Source organism: Ictidomys tridecemlineatus, chromosome 2 (genome assembly GCF_052094955.1).
Source record: "Ictidomys tridecemlineatus isolate mIctTri1 chromosome 2, mIctTri1.hap1, whole genome shotgun sequence".
Taxonomy (NCBI): Eukaryota; Metazoa; Chordata; class Mammalia; order Rodentia; family Sciuridae; genus Ictidomys; species Ictidomys tridecemlineatus.
In genome coordinates this window covers 185,171,838-185,187,195 of record NC_135478.1, presented here as the reverse complement: position 1 = coordinate 185,187,195, position 15,358 = coordinate 185,171,838, and the positions used below count along the sequence as shown (strand labels likewise).

Below are 15,358 nucleotides of genomic sequence, written 5' to 3'. Positions count from 1 at the left end.
GTAAACCTATACAGAAGGAATGATAAATGAAGGTTTTTTCTAGTTGAAGGGAAATTATACCAGAAGAAGCTTGGATATTTGGGAATTAAGGAAGAATAAGAGAAATGCTAAACAAATAACAACAAAAAGCTTTTTTTTCCACTTAAATTATTTATGTATAAACTTTGAAAACAAAAAACATAACATTGCTTGATGGGGTATTCAGCTACAACATGAAGGTCTGAAGCGGTTTTAACAAGTCTTATACATTTGCAAAGTTTTTGCATTTATTTCAAGTAGGATAATATTGATCCCCAATTATATTGCAGAATGGAATAATGTACATTGTAATTCCTACAGCAATGAATAAATTATAAATAAATGCAAATAGGTATGTTTAAAATCCATTGTCTAAATTAAAGCAAACAATCAAATAATATTAAAATAATCCAACAGAAAGAAGGAAAAAAATGGACAAGAGGCTCTAAAACAGAGGAGACCAACAGAAGAAATAACTATGGTAAATTTCAACTATCTTATTTACTTCCTTAAATGGAATGGCATATGAACACAGTAAAAAGCAAATACTGACTATGGATTAGATAAAAATGGTATACATCTAAATGACTTTTTACAAAACCTACTTAATGGTTGAATATATAAATGAGATCATCATCAAAGATTGGGAAATATATGCTATGCATATATTTGAAAGAATAGTCATAATTATGAAAGAAAAGTCTCAAAGCTAGTATCTGAGCTCCAAATCTAGGATTAAGTTTTTTTAAACTACAAAACCATTAAAAATAGGCCAAATTAAACCCAAAGTAAGTGATCAAACAACATAAATAAGTAGAGACATATAAAAATGAAAACAAAACAAAAATATTGAAAAGAAATCAAGATAACCAAGACTATTTTTCAAAGATCAAAAGTACTGAAAACTGATAGTGGGACTGACCCCTCCACTGCAAAAAAGGGCATGATTTACTGATGTCAAAAAAAAAAGGAGGCACTAAATATATTATAAAGAAATATTAAGGGCTGGGGATGTGGCTCAAGCAGTAGCCCGCTCGCCTGGCATGCGTGCGGCCCAGGTTCGATCCTCAGCACCACATACAAACAAAGATATTGTGTCCGCCGAAAACTAAAAAATAAATATTAAAATTCTCTCTCTCTCTCTCTCTCTCTCTCTCTCTCTCTCAATAGAAAAAAAAAGAACTATTAAAAAAAAAATCTACGTTGGCACATGCCTGTAATTCCAGCAGCTCAGGAGCTGAGATAGGAAGATCATGAGTTTAAAGCCAGCCTTAGCAAAAATGAGGCACTAAGCAACTCATTGAGACCCTGTCTCTAAATAAAATACAAAAAGGGCTGGGATATGGTTATGGTTCAGTGTCTCAGTGCTCCTGTGTTCAATCCTGGTAACAAAACCAGCCAAACAAATAAACAAATAAAATTAAAAAGAAAACAAACAAGGATCTTATAAACACAATTTAGATGAAGTATATAAGTTCTCAGAAAGAACTTTCCAAGTTCAAGGAAGAAGAAATAGATTCCCTTAATATATAAAATAAATTGAATTTGCTGTTAAATACCTTCCAGCAAAAAAAAAAAAAAAAAAAATACAGGCCCAAGTAGATCACTGGAGAATGCTAAAATCACATTTGAAGAAAAGCAAAACAAAACAAAACAATTCTAGGCCAGCTCTTTCAGAAAGTGGTAGGAAAGTAATCTTCCAATTTATTTTATGAGCTTAGCATTATCATAACACTAAATCCAAATGAAACCATCATGACAAAGTAAACTAAAAACCACTACTCTTCATGAATTGGATTCAAGTTTTTCAATTGATATTCAACAATATAAATGAGTGCTCATATATCACAACCAAATTGTGTCAAATAGCTTTTGTGAAATAGACAAAGTTCTGTTTTGTGTTGTTTGCAGTACTTGATATAAAACTTGGACTTTGCTTGTGCTAGGCAAACACACTATCACAAAGCTGCATCATCAACATTAAATATACAGACTTTGATGCATACTTTACCAAAATAAATATAGATGACAAATAAGCTTATGCAATGATGCCCAACATCATTAATCATTAGGAAAATGCCAGTTAAACTCACAATAAGATTCACTGTGATCTCATTAGAATGTCTAAAACATTTTAAACAGTATTAAGCATTGGCCATATGTTGGAGATATTGAAATGTTCATGTGCTAGAGGAAATAAAATGATACAACTCCCTTGGGAAACACATTGAAAGATTTTTTTATAAAGTTCATATTTTCAACATTACAGCCCAACTGTCCCACTTCTAGGAATGCCCCTCACTAAGTGAAACTATCACAAAAAATATCTTCTAAATTTTTATAGAAATTTTATGTATAATTTCTAAAAATTAGAAATAAACTTCATGAACTTTGGTGAAGAATGGATTAATAAATTTTAATATTCATTGATAAAATAATTGTTATTAAAAGAAATACTCTCCTGCTCCACATGAAAAGATCTCAAATGCATTATGATAAGTAAACTAATTTGGACAAAAAAGTTATATAGCATCCAATTCTGCTTATATGACATTCTGAAAATGGCAAACATAGGGAGAAAAAACTAATCAGGGACTGGATATGGGAGAGCAGATATAATGACAAGAGGGGCATAAATGAACTTGGGAGAACCATGAAACTGTTCTATATCTTGATTGTGAAGCATTTTTCAAAGCTCAAAAAGAATTACAGTTGACCCTGAACAGTACAGGTTTGAACTGTGCAGGTCCATCTGCACTGAATTTCACTATACACTGAATTTTTTTCTTTTTTGATTTGTGATGATTTGAAAAAACTGGAATTTATAGCCTAGAAATAAATATATATAAAAGTTAGACCATGGGTACATAATATAGGTATTGATAATAGTCTATTTCATCATTTACTACCATAGACTATACATAAATCCATTTATAAAAGTTAAAATTTATCAGAACTTAACACAAACACTTGCAGACCATATATGTTATTATTTACAATCAAGAGAAATTGAATAATCATAAAGATGCAGCATTAAATCCAAAACTGCATAAAATTAACTACTACTGTAATAATTTCATAGTCAGCTCCTGTTGCTATTGCAGAGTCTAAATGTTGCAAGTATCCAGTTAAAATGTCATGTGACACTAACCATCTCCATGTGAGTCCTTCTCCAATAAACCTGGTATGGCAATAAAAAGTTACCTCTGCCAGTTCTTGTGTGTTTTTCACCATGTTATATATGTCACATAAAAGGCACATGTTAACTGACATTTTACTTTATAAGTAAGATTCTGGTCAACAAAAGACAATTAGTTAAGTGTTTGAGAAGTCAAAGTTATACACAATTTTTGACATTTGTGGAGGTCAGCACCCTAACTCCTACATTGTCCAAGTGACAACTGTTTTTATACTGTGTGTAAGTTACACCTCATTAAAACATACACACACACACACACACACACACATACACACACACTACCAACAACAAAATGAAAATTTACTCTAATAACTGCAAAATATATTGTGATTAAATGATTATATATATATATATATATATATATATATATATATATATATCTCAACTTTATCAAAACCTGATGCATTAATTTTTATGGATTTCCTAAAGGTACAAGATATAACTATAGTTTGGGGTAGAAATGGCATTTAATTCACAAATGCCTACATAAATATGATATAAGACCCATATGCTGCCTCTTAAAAAAGCGTGCTTTCTATGGCATAAGCAGAAAGTTGAATGGATGGCTTGGCAGCTGTTTTAGCATTTGCTCAGTTTTCTTTATTTCGTGTTTTGGGGAATAAATCTTTTCTTTTGCCAGAAGTAGCAAAAAAGAAGGCCCCCTACTTTTACTCAATAGTTAGATTAAATAATAATTTTCAAATTGGAAAGACCAAAAGTTGTATCATGTTCTAAGTATGGGAATTAACTAAAACTCAAACTAAGCATGCATAATTCCAATGACGTAAAAATTTAAATGTTTCAGGATAAACTGGTATAAAATAGAAATAATTGCTATTAGATACATGAAAAATAAGTCTGGAAAAAACAGGCATTATTTTAGAAAGAAGAGATAAGAAAGAATGAGCCATCAAGAGCAAACATTCATTAGATTTTTGGAATTTTTGACCCCTTTCTCTCTGTCCTAAACTTAATATACGATCCATGTCCAACTAGGGCCTCAATCCATAAAAATACAGAGCAGATAATATCAAATCTTATTCTACATAATGTATTTTTCCACCACAGCACCCTTTAAATACTTTAATAACTTCTTATACTGGTATTATTAAAAATAATACATAGGTATGCATTGATCTATTCCTTTGATGAGCATCTTCTTAATAAATGTATTAATAAGTTAAGTTGATTAAATTAAATAATCATTAGTATATGGATTTAGCTATTTTTATTTATTTCCCATTGTGACATTAGAAAATTTCATAATTTCTCATAAATGAATGTATATCAAGTTAATATCATGAATTTGCTTTCCCATTAGCAAATTGATTCCAAGGAAATTATACCAAATTCTACCATGGATGAAAAAATGAAAAATTTTACATAGATTGAGCTATTTTATGATTTTCAGTTTCTCTAAAATAAATTTGTAAATATAATTAATTTTTAGTTTTGGACTTTTTAAGCCTACTATGGATATCTTTGCTTAGCAACCATCTTTTAATGGAGAAAAAAGGCCATAATACATAAAATATTAAGAACTAGATCTTCAGGAGACAGCTGGGAATGTTATCTGATATAGATATGTTCTGTACTGTGGGAGACTGTTTTAAGTTCAACAACAGGGAAAATATCGTACATATGAACAAGAAGCTCACCAACACCATATTAACTACAGAGAAGGTTCATGTCAGTCATGTCTGACAACTAGACCTGAGGAACTCAGGGCTCACTCAAGCAGCTGGAGTCTGTAGAATGTCTCAGTCTGTCAGTGCGGAGTGTAGTGAGAGGCTGAAGGCTGAAGGCCTGCTCTTCAACACAGGAAGCTGAGGAAGGATGTCCATACTGCAACCACCACCCCTTGGATTTAGCCCTTCCACTCAGGCCCTCCTCAATTTTAGCAGAATGTCATGGTTTTAAAGCCTTGAGAGCTGTAAAAACAAACAAAACAAACAAACAAACTGATGTACGCCAGAAAAAAAAATTGTTTTAACAAATCCTGGTGGACTTCTGCGTGGCATGGCTACCTGATGGACAGAGGCATAGAAGTCATAATTAAATGTCCTGGTAGCATTTATTTTTCTTCCCAGACATATCACATACATTTAGGATACTGAAGAATAGGGAGATAGAAAGGCTGACAGCAAGACCAAGATGCTTTGAGGAGCAAATCCAGATATACCCTCAGTAGGAGTGACCAAAGGATGAGAGATTATACACGATTATACACGTAGTTCAGCTGGAGAGGGGTGTCTCCCACCTGAAAAATGCTCCTGGGAGAACCCATAGCCACTGAGAATTTGAACTGTGCACTCTCAAGAAGGAAGAAGGGAATTATTTGCCACACTGCACCTATCTTTCGAAGTTTCTAAAGCTGGTCATGGAGTGATCCCTCAAGCAAGACACAGAGGCCATCCCCCTACCTCCTCCCAAGGCCGAAAAAAAGAAGTAGAACTCTCTACACATTCTTAATCCTGAAAGTGGAAAACCATCCTCAATGACATTTTTAATTATAATCAGAGTGATACAAAACAAAACAAAACAAAACCTGGACTTCTGAGAGTATATTGATAAGTAAAGTTGAACTGAACTTGTGGTGCACATGTCAAGGAAACTTTTTGATGATTACTATGGGTTTTCACAGGGAGAATTAGGAATTTGAATGTAAAGAAAGGCTCTTGTTAGAGAATAAAGGATTCATCTTGGTTAGCTTCTCCACATTCTTACAAGAGCAAAACCTTGAGCTATCAGGTGTCTTTAGTATTTTTCATCATACAGAACAGTTGGTCTTACCATCCTCAGGAAGTTCCAATTACATAAGAGAATTGGAAGAAGAGAAAAGTTTCCATAGCAAATTATGTGTTCACAAAATACATTAGAGACAGAATTTGGGGAATCTTTATGTCTTTCATCTCAAACTCAAAGGAAACTTGAAGATTCATTTTAGGTTTGAGACTAATACAAAAGTCAAATTCTAGAGCTGGCCTTTATAGTTTCATTTTGGAACTGTATTCATGGGTCATAGAACAAGGTGCAGATCCAAATGATTTGTCCTGATTATACTTCCTCTGGTAAGACCACCCAGCTAAAAAGAAGGCTGTTACTATTGGAGAACTGACCTGCAAGTAACCCTGTGCTGGACATTATCAGGTACAGCCTCAAATGGTTGCTTCTCCAGCCAGTTTTGACCAGTGTTAATTCAATGTTGTGGTTTCCTGTAGCATTTTATGGCATGAAGAATCTTTTATATTTGAGATCCAAGTAGCCATAAATATAGCTATTGGAAGCAAGACTCTTTAGCTGTAGCTAGGCCTCTTATCAAACTTATTCAGCTCAGGCTGCTGCAGTATTGAACTTGGATTTTGCCAAGTACTTAGGCCTTATTAACTATATTTAAAACCACAAGATTCTTCTTATAATAGCTAAAACTGTATAGTTTAAAGGAATGTTGTCAACTCTGGCTTCACAAAGGGATGTGCATTATTTATCATCTTTAGTCATACCAGTAAATAAGTGTGTAAGTGTGTGTGTGTGTGTGTGTGTGTGTGTGTAAGAGAGAAACAAAGAATGGTGTGATTTGAATGTATGCATGCATATCAGTATATTGTCTATTTGAAAGGTGATATCTGTGCATCTGAAATTTATATGTGGAAGGAGGGAACTGTATGCTTGAGGTGAGGAACATAAATAAATGAAAAATAAAAGTTTTGGAGCTCTTAGGCTGTAAAGTTCATATCTTAGAAGATTTCTGTGAGGGGGAATTTATAGTTGAGAAAAATAGAACAGAATACTGAAATCGGAAATTAACCAATTAAAGCTTTTATTCTTTTATGTTTGTAATAAAAGCAGAACAGAAACTATTATCATTAAGGACAAGGTCGAGGACAAATAATGAAAGCAAGTAATAACTTGTTTTGTATGTTTATTTTTTATTTATCACCTAAATCACTATTTAGACTTCCTCTCTTCACTGCAGTCTCAACAAGATGCATGCACAGCTGTGGGATCAAGTTGAGGATTATGCACAAGCTAATGCAATGTTTACAGATTGAGAGTCCATGAAGCCCAGGGTCAGATCAGTAATGCAGCCTACTATAACAAGTAACTAATGCTTTTTTTAAGTTTTTGCAGAAGGCGTATAATCTACTACAATTCTTAAAATTATTCTTCCCTCTCTCATCAGCTTCTCTTATATAGTAACTTCTGTGCCTCTCCTTCCAAGATTCCAGGAAATTTTTCGTTTTTAAACACTAGCACTCAAATTGTTCTCTCAGCCTACATTCCTTCTTCTAAATAGTGCCTCAAGAAAGCCCTAAAAATCAGTCAAACCAGACAGGAAATTTTTTGGAATTCAGCAGAAGGGGAAAAATTGACTAGATAAAGTCAGAATTTATTTTAGTAGCCAGGGAAGAGGAGAAGGGCAAGTATCATCCATTGTTTAATAAATTTTTTGTCTCACATTAAGAAGAATTTTTCCCACATTTCTCCATCCAAATGCTTAATTTCCTTCTGATCTAATGAGGTACAGACACTGACATCTACACACCAGTTCCTTCCTCCCTACTTCTGTGTCTATATATTCCTAGTTCATTTCCATTGGCTTTCTCATATGTGATCCAGCTCATTCAAGCCTCTTCTGAGGACTAAGTTTTCTTCTTTTAAACATGTTTTACCTTTTCCAAGTCTCAACTGCCAAAGGAAGTATTCTTTCTCTACTATTTGGTTTACTTCCCATTTCTATTCCCAGTCCTAGTTCTTTCTTCTTTAATTAGACACAAGAGTGGCTTGAAAAATTACATATACTAGAATACCACATGGATGATTGACATAAATATATAAATGAATAAATTAACACATTCTCAAATTTTACCAAAGGAGAAATTTTTATTGGGAAATGATTATTACAGTTCCAAGTCTACCTTGGCTTATATAAGTAAACTCTTTACCAGGAAGATTATGCTTTGCTTAAGGTATTATTACTTGAATTTGCTCTATACAGTTTGCTATGTGTTTCTTCTGCCCAATGGTTGCAAATGCCCCCTTTCAGTCTCTTGCAACAGCTGCTTCAACATCCTGTTCACAGTGGTGTTGGGTTGCATGGAGGATCACTGAAATGCCAGAAGACTGGCGGTAGTCCAGGATCTCAGTTGTGGTGATATTATCTAGTCATTTTAGATAAAGTATGGCTCCAATTGACAGTGATGAAATATATTATGAATAAGATACAGTAATTATGACAGATGGGATCTCACAAATATGCAACAGGCCATAATCTGCCACTGTTCTTTAAATCTTTAGTTAGGAATCTGAAGCCAGTATCATAGACCACTCTGCCTACCAGCACAACCAATTTTGATTTACTGTTTCATTCAGTGTACTATTCCACAATGTATGCTGCCTAGGTGTGCATGTAGTAACTGCTTTAACTGTAGATTGGCTGATATAAATGCTCAATGCATACATGCATATCCATATCATAATGTTTGAAAATGCTACATTAAGACTTCAAAGTGGTTGTTCAATACTACATAAATAAGCCAGTTTGGCATGATTTATTGATCATGCAATATCTGTGGTGTTGATTTCTAAACAGTGTTTACCTCCCCCCCCCAAGATGATAAATGAAGAAGTTAGGAAAACATATAGCACACTTTTTAAGATAAAATATTTATATGCTATTTGCCAATTTTTATGGTAAAATATTCATAAACTATAATTTACTATTTTAACCAATGTTAAATGTACAACTCAGTTGCATTAAGAACATTTACAATGTTATACAAATTAAAGAGGGGTGAGGAACTGGGGGACAAAGTTGGTTTGAACGATCTCCGGCCTGTAAATTTTACTGTTTTGCAACAGAGATTTGTGCTATAAGCAAAATTTAAAACTGCCATCCTTTAAAATAACAAAGTGCTTGTGATAATTAAACTATTTGTTTATTACTTAGCCTGAGGCCTTTTTTTAAAAAAAATGAAGTCAAAACTTAAATTTCTTTTTCCTTTGTTTTGAGCCTAGATTGTTGGTCCAAAATATAATTGTTGTTTTAAACAGCTGAATCTGTATTTTAATCACATGTAAATACATACATATAATTATTCTCTTTTTCTAATTGTAAACTAGAAAAAAAATTTACATTCAGGAATATTTTCAAACTCAAGTTTTTAAAAAATTTTTACTAATGGCTTTCCTTTTTAAAAAATCAAGTACTTTTGACTGTTTAATTAGAGGGTGCTTTTCATAAATAATCAATTGCAAATGAAGAACCTGAGATATCTAAACACCATTTTGATAAAAATAACCAAACAATCCAATCAATAAATGGGCTAAGGAGCTGAACAGACACTTCTCAAAAGAAGATATGAGTTCAATCAACAAATATATGAAAAAAGTTCAACATCTCTAGTAATTAGAGAAATGCAAATCAAAACAGAGTAGTTTTTATTTTATCTCATGCCAGTCAGAATGGAAGTTATTAAGAATACAAACAACAATAAATGTTGGCAACAATGTGGGGGAAAAAACACACTCATACATTGCTGGTGGTACTGCAAATTGGTGCAACCAATCTGTAAAACAGAATGGAGATTCCTTAGACAACCTGGAATGGAACCACCATTACCCAGCTATCCCACTCCTTGGTTCATACCCCAAAGACTTAAAATTAGCATACTATAGTAACACAGTCACATCAATATTTATAGCAGCTCAATTCACAACAGCTAACCTGTGGAACCATCCTAGATGCCCTCCAATAGACAAATAGATAAAGAAACTGTGACACACACACACACACACACACACACACACACACACACACACAATGGAGTATTACTCAGCATTAAAAGAGAATAAAATTATGTTATTTGCAGGTAAATAGATGGAGTTGGAGACTATATCAAGCTAAGCAAAGTAAGCAAATCCCCCAAAATCAAAGGCTGAATGTTCTCTCTGATAAGTGGATGCTGATCTTTAATTGTGTGTGGGGGGGCATGGAAAAATGGAGGAACTTTGATTGGGCATAGGGAGGAAGTGGAGAGGGGCATGGGGGCAGGAAAGATGGTGGAATGAGATGTACATCATTACCCTAGGTACACATATGGTGCAAAGCTACATTGTGGACAACCAGAGAAATGAAAAGTTGTACTGCAATTGTGTACAATGAATCAAAATGCATTCTGCTATCATATATACCTAATTTAAATTAATTAATTAATTAAAAACTATGTTTTTATGAGTCACAGTGCTAAAGGGCTCTTTTGAGAGAATAAACCCTGAATCTGTAAAGATAATGTGTTAAAACAGAATTGCTAATGTTAATCCATACTCAAACTTCAATATCTACTTAAAACCTCTTAGACTAGTAGGGATACTCATTGCAACATGAACAGTTTTGATGCCCCATCTAAGAAGAAGAATATGAATATACTAATACAAAATTCAATGTGTATTCTAAATGACAGACTGCAATTTAACATTTTTTAAGAATGACAATTACTACAAAATTTTTTATTAATTTTTAAAAATTTATATATGACAGTGGAATACATTACAATTCTTATTACACATATAGAGCACAATTCTTCAAATCTCTGGTTATATACAAAGTATATTCACAACAATTTGTGTCTTCATATGTGTACTTTGGATAATAATGTTCATCATATTCCTCCATCATTTCTAACCCCATATCCCCTCCCTTGCCCTCCCACCCCTCTGCCCTATCTGGAGTTTGTCTATTCCTGCCATGCTCCCCCTCCCTACTTCACTATGAATCGGCCCCCTTATATCAGAGAAAATATTTAGCATTTGGTTTTGGGGGATTGGTTAACTTCACTTAGCAAAATCTTCTCTTACTCCATCCATTTATCTGCAAATGCCATGATTTTATTCTCTTTTATTGCTGAGATATATTCCTCTGTGTATATATGCCACACTTATTTTATCTATTCATCTATTGAAGGGCATCTAGGTTGGCTCCACAGTTTAGCTAGTGTGAACTGTGCTGCTATAAAAATTAATGTAGCTATGTCCCTGTACTATGGAACCACCATTTGACCCAGCCATCCCTCTCCTTGGTCTATATAAAATTGGTTCCATTCCCAATTTTCCAAGGAATCTCCATACTACTTTCTATATTGGCTACACCATGGCATTGGCAACAAAACAGACTGGTAGAACAATGGTACACAATAGAAGATACAGAGACAAATTTTGTAACCCCCAAAATTACAATTATCTTATATTAGACAAAGGTGCCAAAAACATATATTGGAGAAAAGATAACCTCTTTAACAAATGGTGCTGGAAAAACTGGTAATCCATATGCAACAAAATGAAATTAAACCCCTATCTCTCACCATGCACAAAACTCAACTCAAAATGGGTCAAGGACCTAGGAATAAGACCAGAGACCCTAAGTCTAATAAAAAAAAAGTAGGCCCTAATCTCCATCATGTGGGGTTAGGCCCCAACTTCCTCAATAAGACTCTTTTGGTGCAAGAATTAAAACAAGAATCAATAAATGGGATGGACTCAAACTAAAAGTTTCTTCTCAGCAACAAGAAATAATCTGTGAGGTGAATAGAGAGCCTAAATCTTGGGAGCAAATCTTTACCCCTCACACATCAGATAGAGCACTGATCTCTACGGTATATAAAGAACACAAAAAGCTAAGCACCAAAAAATAAATAACCCAATCAATAAATGGACCAAGAACCTGAACAGACACTTCTCAGAAGATGATATTCAATCAACCAACAAATACATGAAAAAATGTTCATCATCACTAGCAATTAGAGAAATGCAAATCAAAACTACTCTAAGATTTCATCTCACTCCAATCAGAATGGCAGCCATTATGAATACAAACAACAATAAGTGTTGGTGAGGATGTGGGGAAAAAGCTACACTCATACACTGCTGGTGGAGCTGCAAATTGGTGCTGCCAATTTGGAAAGCAGTATGGAGATTTCTTGGAAAACTGGGAATGGAACGACCATTTGACCCAACTACTCCTATCGTTAGTCTATATTACAAATATTCTTTAAAACCCATACATATGAGTACAGGGCACAGAGTGTGTCAGCATAACAGTGCCGAGAGCCATGGCCGAGTCTGTATGGCCCCTGGCATTTTGCCAACAGTATTGATTGACAGGCGAGGCATTAATATCCGCCTCTGCCGCTGCTTTGGAGTTCTCGAACTATTTTGGAGTTCTTGTGGGGATTTCCGGGGATTTCCCCGAGAGTTCCCATTGGTTGGGGAAGTGCAGGAGGAGGGATTTCCGGGAGAGATATTTCCGGCTGGGGGTTCCTGGACAAGCTGCGTGGCATTCAGAATTCACCAGGAGCATGTGTGAGGTTTTTTCTTGCAGTTCAAAAATAAAGTTTGTTCCTGTTTCAGTGGCTCGTGATGTGATTTGTGCCCAGCCAGACTGCGGCAATTGGTGGCCCGTATGGGGAACGGCTGAAGCTTCAGGGTAAGTGAAATTGCTTGCCCCTAAGGGAAGGCGAGAGAATGGGTGACCATTTTAAAAAACAATGTGTTCTTGTTTTGATTTGTTTTGTGTTTGTTTCAAGCTGCCTATCCCTAGAATTTTCTCAGGCAGACTGGGAAAATGGTTGGCTCAAGGTTTGAAGTTGTTCGCCCCTGAGGAAAGGATAGAAACAGACCACAAATGCACATGTCAAGAAAATAGGAAAATTGATACAACGATTTTTTGTTCCGTTTTTGTTTCATTCTGTTTCGGTTTTTTTTGTGTGTGTTATCTTATTGGGTTGCGTTATCTTTATAACAGATTAGAAATTAGTAAAAAACAAACTGAAAAAAGTGTTAAGTAAATTGTTAGAGGTTCAGACCATGGAGAAAGACATTTTAGATCAAGCAAAAGAGAAGGTCTCTCAAGCTAGTCAGACAGAGGAAGAAAATTTAAAGGAAGAAAGCTTAGAGGAGAAACAGCTATTAGGAAAAAAGCTACAACAGGAAGCTGCTACTAACACCGTTCTATCACCAGAGGGTGTAATTCAACCAACAGCTCCACCTATGGAGATAGTTGAGTGGCCCTCAATCCCCGTAGTTGATAGATGGGATCCTGAGACAGGACCTCAAAGATTAGCATGCCCTGTACTTGAGCAGGCAGGAGGGCAGCGAATTCATCGTGCTTTAGATTTCAAAACAGTGAAGCAGTTAAAGGAGGCTGTAACAACCTATGGTCCTCAAGTACCCTTCACTGTAAGCATGGTCGAATCCATTACCAACTTGGACATGACACCAGCAGATTGGGCTAGTATGTGTAAATCTGTGCTAACTGGAGGATAATATTTGTTATGGAAGGTTGCCAATGAGGAATTTTTCAGGGAGACAGCTAGGCGAAATGCAGCAGCCGGTTACCCTCAAAGAAATCTAGATATGTTGTTAGAAAAAGGACCTTATGAGGGTCAACGGCAACAAATTGAATATGATCCTGGCGTATACGCACAAATTGCTGTAGATGCGGTTAGGGCATGGAAAACTTTACAGGGGCCATACAGACTCAGCTGTGGCTCTCAGCATAATAGGAACAAAAATATTCAATGAAGCTATTCCAACATTGGAGATCGAGTAGTAAGTAACTCCACTCTCCTTTCAAATGACAATAAACCATATAAATACCCTAAATACATGTCTAACTCAAATTCCCATCAGGTCTTTCAGTTCACAACTTGAGAGCCATCCCATGAGGAAAAGTATGATAAAAAATGATGAGACAGAAAGAAATTAAGTCTTAACCAAGCTCATTTAGAGTATCTTTCTTGCTGGGCACAATGATGCACCCCTGTAATCCCAGTGACTTGAGAAGCAGAGGCAAGAGGATTTCAAGATCAAGGCCAGACTGGGCAACTTAGAGAGACCCTGTTTCAAAATTCAAACAACAAAAGGCCTGGGGGAGAAGCTCAGTGGTAGGGCACCCCTGGGTTCAGTCCACAGTACCTAAAACAAAAAAGAATAAACCACAAGTTTTTGCAAATTTTACAAAAACCATAGAACCATATATAGTGGGTTAAATTGTGGTTTTCCAAAAGATAAGTTTATGTCCTAACCTCTGCATGTGAATGTGAACTTATCTGGAGAAAGAGTCTGTGCAGATATAATTAAGAAGTTTTAGATGAGATTGTTCTGTATTACTGAGATGGGCCCTGAATCCAAATACCAGAAGAGAAAGAAGAGAGGAGAAAATGGGAGGGTAAGGAGAAGATAAGGGAGAATAACAGAAGGCCAGGTGAGAATGAGGTGCTACAGTCACAAGGAACATTTATAGTATCTAGGAGCCAGAAGAGGCAAAGAGACACACTACCACTAGAGTCTCCAGTGGGAGCGCCACCCTGAGACTCCTTGCTCTGTGAACTCTGTCCTACAAAACTGCAAAAGAAGAGATTTCTGTTGTTTTAAATGACCAGCCTAAAACAAATAATTTATTATTTGTTAGGAAATTAATATACCATATCATAATTAGAGAGTCCTCCCCAGGACCACAGGCAGGTCCAGGTGAGGGCTCTAGGTTGATGTTTTCTTAGCAACACATGGATTTCCTCTGCCTTGAGAGAAAGTAAGATAGCTTAACTTTTCTTGTGTCACTCTTTATTTTGAAATAATTTCAAATTTGTTTTTCAACTAGACTCCCTAATTGTTTTATTCACACATACACACAGAGGTATGTGTTTATATATATATATATAAATTATATATAATATAAATTATATATGTGTATATAAGTATGTATATACATATATACTTAAATGTTTCAAAAATTGTTCAGAAAAATTTCTCTAATTGTTCAAAATGTATGTATATGTAGGGCTGGGAATGTAACTCAGTGATTGAGCACTTGGTTAGCATGCATGAGGCCCTGAGTTCAATTCCTAGCAACACACACATAAAAATGGTATATGCTGAGTAGGCCTGATTATCTCTACCCCAAATACTTCAATATGTATTTTCTATAAATCAATCATTCCCTTGCATGTCGATAGTATGATTATGAAAATCAGGACATTAAGGATGATTTAGTAGCGTCATCTAATTTAAACTGAGGATATTTGTTGAACTGAGGATCTAGTTCAGCAGTATAGTGCTTGCCAGGCATCAATCCTGAGTGCTGCA

The 15,358-nt window shown here is 35.0% G+C and overlaps 1 long non-coding RNA gene across 1 annotated transcript in view; it reads right to left on the bottom strand.

Moving 5' to 3' along the window:
* Positions 1–229: 229 nt before the first annotated feature.
* The window catches only part of LOC120891866 (uncharacterized), a 51,573-nt gene continuing 36,444 nt past the window's right edge, over positions 230–15,358 (bottom strand). Inside the window, exon 3 of the long non-coding RNA XR_013435264.1 lies at positions 230–5,148. This is a non-coding gene — a long non-coding RNA (uncharacterized LOC120891866). The remainder of the gene's footprint in view (positions 5,149–15,358) is intronic.